The sequence below is a fragment of the Pinus tabuliformis genome, chromosome 3_1 (assembly GCF_031772625.1).
Source record: "Pinus tabuliformis cultivar Carrire ecotype Pingquan chromosome 3_1, CPIR1, whole genome shotgun sequence".
Taxonomy (NCBI): domain Eukaryota; kingdom Viridiplantae; phylum Streptophyta; class Pinopsida; order Pinales; family Pinaceae; genus Pinus; species Pinus tabuliformis.
The window spans coordinates 419,544,114-419,558,945 of NC_142301.1; positions in this window are offsets into that span (position 1 = coordinate 419,544,114).

Consider the following 14,832-nt stretch of genomic DNA (forward strand, 5'->3'; position numbering starts at 1 on the left):
ACTGTCCTTCTGTGGCCACTGAACTTCTTCTGTAAAGGCAGGGACACCAAAAATGTTTGGAGTAATCGGAATCTCTGATGTTGTTGGAACACTTGTTCTAACTTTAACAGGAGATTTGGAACCGGTTAAATGAGTTCGCTTTGTCCGTACTAGTTTCGATTCCGGAGACAAACACAGTTGACTCGTAAGCCTCCGCAAACGACGGTGTTTCAATTGACTTTCTTCCATGGTTGCAGATTACTCGATCAACTAAAAATAAAGGGGAAGTATGTTTCTGAATTAGATGAATTTTATATGCTTTGACACAACTTGTTTTTCGAATTTTCAAGAGTCGAGAAAAAACAAAAGATGACTCTAGTCGCCTTCGATTTTTAATGAGCCTGAAGTGACAAGTGCTCAGATGGACCTTTTCCGTTAAGGAGTCTAAAAAGGAACGAAAGGGACTGCTCTGGAAATCTAGGTAGAGGGATTACCAAACCAATCACAAAACTGTAGAATACTTTTTATGGTACGTCAGTCAATCTTCCCGAATGCTGTGTTCAGTGCATTGCGATCCATAGGGCGGCAGACACGGCTTCCTATTGATAAAGTATTAAGCCTATTGTGGTCTCCCAAAATATACTCGATGGTACGTGGGAGCACAAGTCCGTACTGGCACTTATCATCTCAAAGTGGAGGAATCACCCAACCATTAGTGAGAATAACAGTTACCAGGCTTTACGTTGTCAGAATACGTCTCTAGCCTAGACTTCTAAATGTTGTGCGTTAGGTTCCAAAGCGTTGTTAGGTTCATTGAATTGATTTTATAGTTGATCTTGTTTATGAATTTTGCCTTTCAGGTTCACCGTGAGATGTAGATGTGTAATTCCTAAAATGCAATCTAAGATGATAAATAATCTTTTATCTTCTTTGTGCAATGAAAATCCTAGCTACTAAGGAAAGAGAGACAGTATTCTTTCACAAAGAGAAAAGAGCACAATCTAAATGCACTTTCCTAAATCAAACCAATCAAACAGTCTAAATGCAAATGCACATGCATGTATTTGTTTTCGACTTTCTTAGTATGTGAATGGCGAAAAGAAAGCTAATGCACAAATCTATATTACTTTTCAAGCAACAATTATCAACAAGTTTCTTTTCGAAATCAAAAATGGAGGAAATCACAATATTTTACGATTTTTAGAAATGAATACTTGCTTCCGACACTAGAAAAATTACAAATTCAGACCAAATACAATAGTAACAGGATAATCGACTATCTACAACTAGAAAACTCTTTCCTATGACTGAAAACGACACTTGCGACGCTTTCAAATTAAAGGACGATAGTACGATTACGTTACTTTTGCAAAGGAAAACTAAAAATGACTCAACAAATACACAAAAACATTTACAGTTCTTTCATACAAAGGAGGCAGAATAACAACAAGGAAAAGGGGTTTCAAACAGAGATATACTGATCACAGGCAGCAAAATTCATGAATAGAAATGGAAAGAATGAATCACAGGAACCAAAACTGGGCAATGCCTAGTCTGATCAGTGCACCTGTAACACAGGGAATTTGAAATGCAGTGCACCTACTACACTCGGGAAGTGTGCTGAATTTCAGATTCACAGAATAGTACCTGTACTGGGCCAAAGACGAGACTTGGCTTGGGTTCCGGGTCACAATTTGCAGTTCAGTTCATGGGTTTTGGCTGAGAAAATGGTATTCAGTAATGCAACAATCAGGGGTAGATCTAAATAGGATCTAAGAGCTATCACAAGGGCAATCCGAGAGTTTGTACATTAGTTGTTCAATTTATAAACAAATCCCAAAGATTGAATGAAGCGGCATTTATCTACTTTGCATTTGCATAGAAAATGCAGTTTGAAAGCTACCTGGCTCGACTTCAGGCTCCGTCTGTAAGTTTATAAAATAGACAACAAGGAAGATAAACAAAAAAAACTAATTCGTCCCCAGCGGAGTCACCATTTTGTTACAGGGAAAAGTGTCTACACAGAACTGCTTATCCCACTAAGGTGTGATAGCTACCTTAGAAATAAACAAAGTAATGCTACTTTCGTTTTTCCTTTATGAAGTATAGATGAGAGAAGAACAAAGAAGACCAACCTCTGTCTTGCATTAGTCTCCTGGTCCGATTCCTCTCTCTCTTGATAGTCTTTCGCTACTTGTTCCCTTGCACATCCAGCTTCACAGAGTACCTGTAAGATCACAGTAGCATAGCACTATACAAGAACATGGATCTATAATCATAAACAATCTAGGATCAGATGTAAATTGACCATACAAATGCATGAAACATAAATTACACAAGAGTATGAAGGAAAACGTGAATAGCTTTTATTGATAAACAAGAAAGGGCCAAGGGAGTTACAACCAGTTGTTCTGACCTAGCATCATCCTCTTACCAAGGAAGCCCCTCTTCACCTCATACAAAGCTTAGATCACCCAACAATCTGATATTGTCTCAAGAAACCAACAACAATTCCTTACAATATGCAAAATTCCATCCTCTGGATCTCTGGGATGAGGGATCCATATATAGATATCTGTAAGGGAGATGAGTCAGCTTGTGATTTGATTAGTGTCTTCCCTTTGATAGTTCTTGCTTCCACTTGGAGATTGATATCTCTTACTCATCCTTGGTCGAATTCAGAGAGGCAAGTGTCACAGGAGAAGTTTCTGGAAGTTTCCATGCCTCTCCACCTCGCAGAATTACATTTCCATTTGTCACTGCTCACCCATCGCACCCCATAGAAGTGATTTTTGAAATGCAACGCACCCACACAGTGTGTTTAGGTGAGATGCAACACACTTTGCCTATGGAGCAGCTGAAATGATCATGTTTTGACTAGTTTTGAGCAGTTTTTCATGGAGAACTTCTGGGAGAAGCTGTAATTAGCTGACCTTGTTCCTTTAGGGGTTAGAACAACACTTTTAGGGACTTAGGAGCCCTTGGTTTATGGACATTTCATGCTTGGGTTTGTCGTGCCCAAAAATTTCTATAACAACCAGCAATCTAATCAAGACCATGATATTCATCAGCAACTATCATACACCATATATGATCTGCACCATAAGCATCAACATCCAGCCCTGTAACCTGCAATACCATTCTTTTGACCAACCAACAAGATGTATCGTTTAGCCACATAAGCATCATCACCAAAGACTTCTAATCATAATGCCAACAATGCATTATTTGAAGTATATGCTCACCCTGAACCTGTGCCATGCCATCATCAAACAGTGACTGAACCATATCAGACTTCTGTACTGCTTCCTTTCTTCAGAACATCATATACACGACTGTGCAGTGTCTAACTCATGTATATACACGACTTGTGTTCATGAAACCTGTGTATGAGATTTTGAACACTGATGTTCCACACTTTTAGCTTCGTCTGAGTCTGTCATGTCTATGTACTCTGCTATGCCACATGTTTCTGGTTGCACTTCCTTTTTGTTCCATATCTTCAACTGTGCTGATGTTTTCTCCTTTTGGTATGGTGCCCAAAATCTTCTCCCGCATTCCTTTGCTATATGTCCAAGCTTGTTACATGCACAACATATTACATGTTTCATATTCCTCCTATAGTAGTTAATGGCTTTGTAACGAAACATATTGTAAGCAAAACAACATCCCTTGAAGTACCTAGAATGTGATGATCTTTCTGTGTGATGGTCTTGAACCATTCTACTTCTGCATCTCGCTGCAACATGTCCAAGATTATGACATACATAACATTCAACATTATTCATCGAAGGAAATAATCGCCTATCACTTCCAAAGTTAGGAGAAAAATATTTTCTTTGAGGAATTTCTTTCCTTGGTTGTTGATAGGGTTGTCCTCTCATCTCCTTGTTGAGCATTTCAAATTTCTGATTAGAGTTCCTTGCCTCACCTTGTGAGCTAGATTCACTTTCAATAGATTCATAATAGCCAACACCAATTTTGATAGCAAGCGACCTTTGACTACTAAGAATATCATCCAAAATGTTATTACTTTTCTTGAAATCGTAATAGTTTATCCTTTTCTTCTAATTTTCCTTTCAACATATTTACCTCAATTTGATGTTGTTCTTCCTTTTCCAGACATTACTTCTTCAAAATTTCTTTAGAGTTTCTTCCTTCTTCCACTTGTTGCCTTAGTTTGAGAATCTATTTTTCTTGTTCTTCATTCAGCTCCTGCAGCATTTGACGAACTCTGAAGGCACATTCCTATTGAGATTTTAAGCTAATAATTTCTTCTTTGAGGGCACTTTCCCTTTTGCTACATAGATCTTGTTGATATATGATTTTATCTGATGCTTCATTTGCTTTTTCATCTTCAATCTGAGGTGATTTAGAATCTTAATACTTGCTTCCACCTAATGGCAAGCTGTCCATGTTTCTTTGAGCTGTCTTCTTCTTTTGATGTGCTTTCTTTCCCATTATTCTACGGATCTCCTTCAAGTGATCAAGCTTCTACCAAAGGACCTACTCTGACACTAATTGTTTGAAATAATACTGAGAGGGGGGGGGGTGAATCAGTATTAGCAAATCAATAATCTTTTCATTTCCATTATCAGATTCATGTATGCTACTTTAGTTAAGGGAACCCGCATGTACACACAACTTTGTATAATGCAACTAGCGTATATCTAGTAAACTTATGATTCAGTTAATCCATTATATGTTGGTCCTCTATCAGTACATCAGAACTTCATAAACCATATAAATAGTAAGTAGGTGTACTAAAATAGAACAGATCATCACGTATAAGAAACACACATGGAAAACATGATATAAGGTGGAAACCCAATGTGGGACAAAAACCACCTGCTGCTGTTTTCTTTAATATAAGAAAAACCTGTTTACAATCTTGTACTAGTGCATACTCATACCAGTATGCAAGCACCCACCTCTAGAAGGCTAGAACATTCTCTCGTTATCCAATTTCTACTAGAAGGGAGCTACAAACCCCTTAGCTCTTGCACTAGTCGATATGTCTACTAGTACGTAGGCGTTGCCCTACTGAAGGCTCCAACCTTCACTCATTTTCTAGTTGCTACTGGAAGGGAGCTCCAACCTCTTGGCTCTTGTGCTGGCCGATATGTTTACCAGTATGTAGGTGTCGGCCTACAGAAGGCTATGATCTTCTCTCTTCCTCCAGGGACCACGTTTCATAAATTTTCATACTGTGTACTCCTAAAGCAAAACACCATAATATGAAGGCCACGTTTCATCAAATTTTCATACTGGACCCATCAACAACATTTAAGCACAAAATCAATCACTACTACAATACACCCATCAAGTACACCTGCATCATTGATCTCTGAATCACCCAATACTGAAACACTAAAACCTTGTCAACAAGACAGTCACCAGAACATAGAACAGACAACAGAACTCTGGAATAACAACCATATCCAACTGCAACTTCAAAATATCATACTTCGTACTATATATGCCACTCTAATGAACCTAACCTACATGTATACGTGCTTTTACCAAAGCAAACCCGCATACAGATCTTCAAATAATTACTTATGCCTTTGCTGTTATTCCAGACACCAATTATACCCAGAGCATAACATTTATAGAATAAACATGCATCAATAAATGAGATCTAGTCTATCCATGATCAAACCATATAATGATAAATCATTCCAAGCCTTAAGATCCCAATCCATCGTAAATCATCCACATGGGTGCATCCTTGGTTCAGATCAAGCAAATCATCACAAACCCATAACCAGCATACCAGATCTCACCCTTCATCAGATATTCAATCCTTGCGCTCTTGCCTCTTGGCCTAATGATACTCTCCTTATATAGCTTTAGACCTCTCTCAATATCATGGTCCAAAACCATGTAGAAACAATACCTTTGACCCAATGCCTAGGGTCAACACTTCGGACCAAATACCATGGACCAATACCAAAATACCATGGACCAAACATCACGGACCAAAACATAGCTTTCCAACATGTACGCTCTTTTCCTTTTGTGATCCTTCATGTGTACATATACGTTCCTTTTGTTCTACTAACCCGTGTGTATACACACTTTCATTAAGGTTAACCTGTGTATACCTCTCTCTGATCATTAATTCCTTGCTCTGGACCTGTTGCACTATGATCTGTCATTTGAGTGAGTTGTGATCAAGGACAGCACCTGTATCATAACTCTGAGTGAGTTGCCACCAAGGACAACACCTGTATCATAATGCCGACAATCTCCCCCTTTGGACTTGATGGCAACAACCACACCAGGTCACTCTTCCCCTTTGACATCAAGGGAAAAGGGTGGACCAGGATATTCTCTTCCCTGATATACATTCTATTGTCCATACTCCCCCTGTGTGCATGTTGAGGTTTCTGATTGAGCTCTCCCTTTGTACATGCCAGGATTTACCAATCTGTGCATGCTCCGCCTGAGCACATGCAAGGTATTTATAACAAAGACCGGAAATCTAATCAAGACCATGATAGTCATCAGCAACTATCATACACCATATATAATCTGCACCATAAGCATCAACATCCAGCCCTGTAACCTGCAATACCATTCTTTTGACCAACCAAAAAGATGTATCATTTAGCCACATAAGCATCATCACCAAAGACTTCTAATCATAATGCCAATGATGCACTATTTGAAGTATATGCTCCCCCTGAACCCGTGCCATGCCATCGTCAAATAGTGACTGAACCATATGAGACTTTTGTACTACTTCTTTTCTTCATAATATCATATATGCGACTGTGCAATGTCTAACTCATGTATATACATGACTTGTCTTCATGAAACCTCCGTATGAGATTTAGAACACTGATGTTCCACACTTTCAGCTTCCTCTGAGTCTGTCATGTCTGTGTACTCTGTTATGCCGCATCTTTCTGGCTGTACTTCCTTTTTCTTTCATATCTTCAACTATGATGATGTTTTCTCCTTTTCGTATGGTGCCCAAAATATTCTCCTGCATTCCTTTGCTATATGTCCAAGCTTGTTACATGAATAAAATCTTACATGTTTCATATTCCTCCTATAGCAGTCAATGGCTTTGTGACCAAACATATTGCAAGCAAAACAATATCCCTTGAAGTACCTGGAACTTGATGATCTTTCTGTGTGACAGTCTTGAAGCATTCTACTTCTGCATCTGGCTGCAACATGCCCAAGATTATGACATACATAACATTCAAAATTATTCATCAGAGGAAATAATCACCTATCACATCCACAGTTAGGGGCAAAATAATTTCTTTGAGGAATTTCTTTCCTTGGCTGTTGATGGGGTTGTCCTCTCATCTCCTTGTTGAGAATTTCAGATTTCTCATTAGAGTTCCTTGCCTCACCTTGTGAGCTATATTCACTTTCAATACATTCATAAAAACAAAGATCAGTTTTGATAGTAGGTGACCTTTGACTACTAAGAATATCATCCAAAATCTTAGTACTTTCTTGAAATCGTAACATATTATCCTTTTCTTCTAATTTGCCTTTCAAGATATTTACCTCAATCTGATGTTGTTATTCCTTTTCCAGACATTACTTCTTCAAAATTTCTTCAGGCTTTCTTCCTTCTTCCACTTGTTGCCTTAGTTTGAGAATGTCTTTTTCTTGTTCTTCATTCAGCTCCTGCAGCATTTGACAAACTCTGAAGGCGCATTCCAACTGAGCTTTTAAGCTAATAATTTCTTCTTTGAGGGCACTCTCCCTTTTTTCTAAATATTTCATGTTGATCTATGATTTCATCTGATGCTTCATTTTCTTGTTCATCTTCAATCTGAGGTGATTTAGAATCTGAATACCTGCTTCCACCTAATGGCAAGTTGTCCCTCTTCCTTTGAGTTGTCTTCTTCTTCTTACGCACATTCCTTCCCATTGTTCTAGGGATCTCCTTCAAGCAATCAAGTTTCTACCAAAGGACCTACTCTGATACCAATTGTTTGAAATAATACTGAGAGGGGGGGGGTGAATCATTATTAGCAAATCAATAATTTTTTCATTTCCATTATTAGATTCATGTACGCTACTTCAATTAAGGGAACTCGCATGTACACGCAACTATGTTTAATGCAACTAGCATATATCCAGTAAACTTATGATTCAGTTAATCCATTATATGTTGATCTTCAATTACTGCATCAGAACTTCATTAACCATATAAATAGTAAACAGGTGCAGTAAAACATAACAGATCATCACATATAAGAAACACACATGAACACCATGATATAAGGTGGAAACCCAATGCGGGACAAAAACCACCTACTACTATTTTCTTTAATATAAGAAAAACCTATTTACGATCTTGTACTAGCACAGACTCATACCAGTACGCAAGCAACCACCTGCAGAAGGCTACAACCTTCTCTCGTTCTCTAGTTTCTACTGGAAGGGAGCTACAACCCCCTTAGCTCTTGTACTGGCCAATTCGTTTACTAGTACGTAGGCGCCGGCCTACTGAAGGCTCCAACCTTCACTCATTTTCTAGTTGCTACTAGAAGGGATCTCCAACACCCTAGCTCTTGTGCTGGCCAATACGTTTACCAGTATATAGGCGCCAGCCTACAGAAGGCTATGATCTTCTCTCTTCCTCCAAGGAGCACATTTCATGAATTTTCATATTGGATACTCCAGAAGCACAACACCATAATTTTAAGGCCACGTTTCATCCAATTTTCATACTGGACCCATCAACAATATTGAAGCACAAAATCAATCACTACTGCAATACACCCATCAACTACACCTGCATCATCGATCTCTGAGTCACCCAATATTGAAACACTGAAACCCTCTCAACAACACAGTCACCAGAACACAGAACAGACAACAGAACTTTGCAATAAGAAGCAGAACCAACTGCAACTTCAAAATATCATACTTCATAGTGTATACGCTACTTTGATGATCCCAACCTACATGTATACGCACTTTTACCAAAGCGAACCCTCATACAAATCTGCAAATAATTACTTATACCTTCGCAGCTATTCCCAACATCAATTATACCCAGAGCATAGCATTTACAAAATAAACATGCGTCAATAAATCATATCTAGTCTATCCATGATCAAACCATATAATGATAAAACATTCCAAGCCTTAAGATCCCAATCCATCGTTCATCATCATCCACATGGATGCATCCTTGATTCAGATCATGAAAACCATCACAAACCCATAACCAACATACTAGATTTCACCCTTCACTAATATTCAATCCTTGCACTCTTGCCTCTTGGCCTAATGATCTTCTCCTTATATAGGTTTAGGCCTCTCTCAATACCATGGTCCAAAACCACATAGAACCAACACCTTGGACCCAATACCTGGGGTCAACACTTCAGACCAAATACCATGGACCGATACCAAAATACCATGGACCAAATACCTCAGACCAAAACTTAGCTTTCCAACATGTACATGGATTTCCTTCTATGATCCTCCATGTGTACGTATACGCACCTTTTGTTCTGCTAACCCGCGTGTATATGCACTTTCATCAAGGTTAGCCTGCGTATACCTCTCTCTAATCATTAATTCTTTGCTCTTGACCTGCTGCACTATGATCTATCATCTGAGTGAGTTGCCATCAAGGACAACACCTGTATCATACCTCTGAGTGAGTTGCCATCAAGGACAACACCTGTATCCTAATGCCAACAATCTCCCCATTTGGACTTGATGGCAACAACCACACCAGGTCACTCTCCCCCTTCGACATCAAGGGCAAAGGGTGGACCAGGATATTCTCTTCCTTGATATACATTCTGCTGTCCATACTCCCACTGAGTACATGCTGAAGATTCTGATTGAGCTCTCCCTTTGTACATGCCAAGATGTACCAATCTGTCCATGCTCCCCCTGAGCATATGCAAGGTCTTTATAACAAAGACAAGCAAACTAATCAAGACCATGATAGTCATCAACAATTATCGTACACCATATATGATCTGCACCATAAGCATCAACATCCAGCCCTGTAACCTACAATACCATTCTATTGATGAACCATCAAGATGTATCATTTAGTCACATAAGCATCATCACCAAAGACTTCTAATAATAATGCCAACAATTCATTATTTCAAGTATATGCTCCCCCTGAACCTATGCCATGCCATCATCAAACAGTGACTGAACCATATCAGACTTCTGTACTGCTGCTTTTCTTCAGAACATCATATACGTGACTGTGCAGCGTCTAACTCGCGTATATACATGACTTGTCTTCATGAAACCTGTGTATGAGATTTTGAACAATGATGTTCCACACTTTCAGCTTCGTCTTAGTCCGTCATGTCTGTTTACTCTGCTATGCCACATCTTTCTGGTTGTACTTCCTTTTTCTTCCATATCTTCAACTGTGATGATGTTTTCTCCTTTTGGTATGGTGCCCAAAATCTTCTCTTGCATTCCTTTGCTATATGTCCAAGCCTGTTACGTGCATAACATCTCATATGTCTCATATTCCTCCTATAGCAGTCAATGGCTTTGTGACCAAACATATTGCAAGCAAAACAATATCCCTTGAAGTACCTGGAATGTGATGATCTTTCTATGTGATGGTCTTGAACCATTCTACTTCTACATCTAGTTGCAACATGTCCAAGATTATGACATACATAATAGTCAACATTATTCATCAAACGAAATAATCACCTATCACTTCCACAGTTAGGAGCAAAATATTTTCTTTGAGGAATTTCTTTCCTTGGCTGTTGATGGGGTTGTCCTCTCATATCCTTGTTGAGCATTTTAGATTTCTCATTAGAGTTGCTTGCCTCACCTTGTGAGCTAGATTCATTTTCAATAGATTCACAAAAACCAACACCAGTTTTGATAGCAAGCGACCTTTGACTACTAAGAATATCATCCAAAATCTTAGTACTTTCTTGAAATCGTAATAGTTTATCCTTTTCTTCTAATTTTCCTTCCAAGATATTTACCTTGGTTTGATATTGTTCTTCCTTTTCCAGACGTTGCTTGTTAAAAATTTCTTCAGAGTTTCTTCCTTCTTCCACTTGTTGCCTTAGTTTGAGAATCTCTTTTTCTCGTTATTCATTCAGCGCTTGCAGCATTTGATGAACTTTGAAGGCACATTCCAACTGAGATTTTAAGCTGATAATTTCTTCTTTGAAGGCACTCTCCCTTTTGTTAAATATATCTTGTTGATATATGATTTTATCTGATGCTTCATTTTCTTGTTCATCTTTAATCTGAGGTGATTTAGAATTTGAATACTTGCTTCCACCAAATGGCAAGCTGTCCCTATTCCTTTGAGCTCTCTTCTTCTTTTGATGCACTTTCTTTCCCATTGTTCTACAGATCTCCTTCAAGCGATCAAGCTTCTAACAAAGGACCTACTCTGATACCAATTATTTGAAATAATATTGGGGTGGGGAGTGAATCAATATTAGCAAAATCAATAATATTTTCATTTCCATTATCAAATTCATGTATGCTACTTCAGTTAAGGGAACCTGCATATACACCCAACTGTGTTTAATGCAACTAGTGTATATGCAGTAAACTTATGGTTCAATTAATCCATTATATGTTGACCTTCTATCAGTGCATCAGAACTTCATTAACCATATAAACAGTAAACATGTGCAGCAAAATAGAATAGATCATCACATATAAGAAATACACATGAACACCATGATATAAGGTGGAAACCCAATGCAGGACAAAAACCACCTGCTGTTGTTTTCTTTAATATAAGAAAAACCTATTTGCAATCTTGTACTGGTGCAAACTCATACCAGTATGCAAACACCAACCTGCAGAAGGCTACAATCTTCTCTCATTCTCCTGTTTCTACTAGAAGGGAGCTACAAACCCCTTAGCTCTTGTAATACCCGATCCATTTACTAGTACATAGGCGACGACCTACTGAAGGCTCCAACCTTCACTCGTTTTCTAACTACTACTGGAAGGGAGCATCAACCCCCTAGCTGTTGTGATGGTCGATATGATTACTAGTTGTTATATAGATTTTTGGGCACTGCAATCCCAATCATAAATGTCCATAAACAAAGGGCTCTTAAGTCCCTAAAAATGTTGTTCCAACCTCTAAAAGAACAAGGTCAACTGATTACATCTTCTCCTAGAAGTTCTCCATAAAAAACTACTCAGAACTGGTCAAAACTGGACCATCTCACCTGCTCCATGGTCAAAGTGGGCTGCATCCCACCTAAATGCACATGAGAGGTGCGATGCATACTAAAAAGCCCTTCTATGGGGTGCGATGGGTGAGAGTGGACAAATGGCAGGGTCAATCTGCAAGGTGGAGGATCATGGAATCTTCCAGAAACTTCTCCTGTGACACTTGCCCCTCTGCATTCGCCCAGGGATGAGTAAGAGATCATCAATATCCAAGTGGAACCAAGAACTATTAGAGAGAGGACACTAATCAAATCTCAAAAGCTGACTCACCTCCCTTGCAAACATCTATATACGGATCCCTCATCCCAAAGATCCAGAGGCTGGAATTTTGTATCTTGTAAGGAAGTGCTGCTGGTTTCTTGGTGTAACATCATAGTATTGGGTGATCTAAGCTTTTCATGAGGTGAAGAAGGGTTTTCTCGCTGAGAGGATGATGCTGGGTTAGAACAATTGGTTGTAATCCTCTTTTCTATTCTTGATTATTAACAAAGCTATTCAAGTTTTTCCTCCACATTCTTGTATGATTGATGATATATGCATTTGTGTGGTCAATATATATCTGGTCCTATATTGTTTATGATAGTAGATCTATGTTCTTGGATAGTGTTATGCTACTTTGCCTCTACAGGTGCTCTTTGAAGTTGGGTAGACGAGGAAGTGAGTGGCAAAGATCTATCAGAAGGGAGAGGAATCAAGCAAGGAACCAAGCGCAAGATAGAGGTTGGTCTCCTTCTTTCCCCTCTTATCTACTTCTCATAAAGGAAAACGAAAGTGGTTTTAGTTTGTTTGTTTCTAAGGTAGCTACCAACCTTAGTGGGACTAGCAGCTCTACATAGACACTAGATTTCCCGATAACAAGATGAAGACTCCACTAGGGGGCAAATAGATTGTTTGTTTGTCTATATTTGTTTGTTTTATAAACTTACAGATAGAGCCTGAAGTCAAGCCATCTAGCCTTCGAACTGCATTTGCTATGCAAGTGCAAAGTAGATCAATGCTGCTTCAGTCCATCTCCAGGTTTTGTTTATGAATTGAACAATCGATTCACAAGCTCTCTAATTTCCCTTGTGGTGGCTCTAGTAACCTCCTTAGATATACCCCTGTGATTTACTTATTGATTACCGCTTGCTTGGCTTAAATCCCTGAACTGAGCTGCAAACTGTGACCCGGAACCTAGTTGACGTCTCGTCCCTGGACCATCGCACTATCTATTCTTTGGAATCTGGATGCATCACACTTCCCATGTGTAGTAGGTGCGCTGCATCACACTTTCCCTGTGTTATAGGTGCACTGATCAGACAAGACCTCTTCTGCTCCTAGATTTTGGTTTCTGTGTTCACTCTTTTCAGTTCTATTTAGGAGTTTTGTTGTCTGTAGTCAGTATGCCGCTGTTGAAACCCCCTTCCTTGCCATTATTCCGCCTCCATTGTGCAAAGAACTGTAAATGTTTTTATGTATTTTGAGCCATTTTCAGTTCTCTTTTACAAAAAAGTAGCGTAATTGAACTGTCGTTTCTTGATTTGAAAGTGTCGCAAGTGTTGTTTTCAGTCATAGAAGAGAATCCGATTGTTCTTGATAGTCAATTACATGGCTACTCTTGTATTTGATTTGAATTAGTAGTTTTTCGAGTGTCGAAAGCAAGTTTTCAATTCCAAATCACAAAGTGTCGTCATTGTCTTCATTTTGTCTTGAAAAGAAACTTGTTAGTAATGTTGCTTTGAAAAATAATTCAGATTGTTGAAAATAATACTGAGAGGGGGGGTGAATCAGTATTATCTAGCAATTTAATAAATCTTCCTTATTTGATCTTTGAATTATTTTTGCATGTCAGTACCATAAAATAATGAGCATGAACAAAGACAACAGATAGTCACACTAAAGAACACAAGATGTAAGGTGGAAACCCAATGTGGGTGAAAACCACCTGCTGCAATATGTCTCTATCTTCTTTCAAATTAGAAACTCCTTTTACAATGATTTTGTACTGGTGCAGTCCTTTACCAGTACGCAGGTTGCAACCTGCAGAGAGCTACAACCCCCTCTCGTTTTCTAGTCTTCTCCTGGAAGGGAGCTACAACCCCCTACTTCTTTTCATAAAGCATCAAATGATCATCAAGTACATAACAGTTACAGTCCACTACAGTTATCAAATCAGTAATAACAGAACTAACCCAGAACACCTTATCAACAGAGAAATTCAATCAACAGAACATCTTAAGACAGAGACGCAGTTTTCCCTTCTGTGGCCTGCGACCAGACGCAGTTAACCTTCTGCTCCCCTGCGTCCACACGCAGAGATCCTTCTGTTGCGCTGCGTTCCCACGCACTGTTCCTTCAACTGCACTGCGTCCTGTTGCTGCAGGGACGCACCCAGAAATAATATCGCGCCGCGTCTTTTTGCTCAGAGACGCACCTGATCCTTATTATGCTCCGCGTCCCCATGCAGTGCGCCTGTTACTGTACTGCGTCCCGGACGCACCTGAATCTTACTCTGCCTGCGTCCCCACGCAGGTCTCTTCTTACTGCACTGCGTCCCGGCGCAATTGCCTTTCACTGAACCTGCGTACCTTCGGGTATGAATGATTTCAAGACTTTAAGAGTAACCCAAACAGTCAGATCTACAGATCTGATCATGCGCCAAAGAGATCTCAGTCT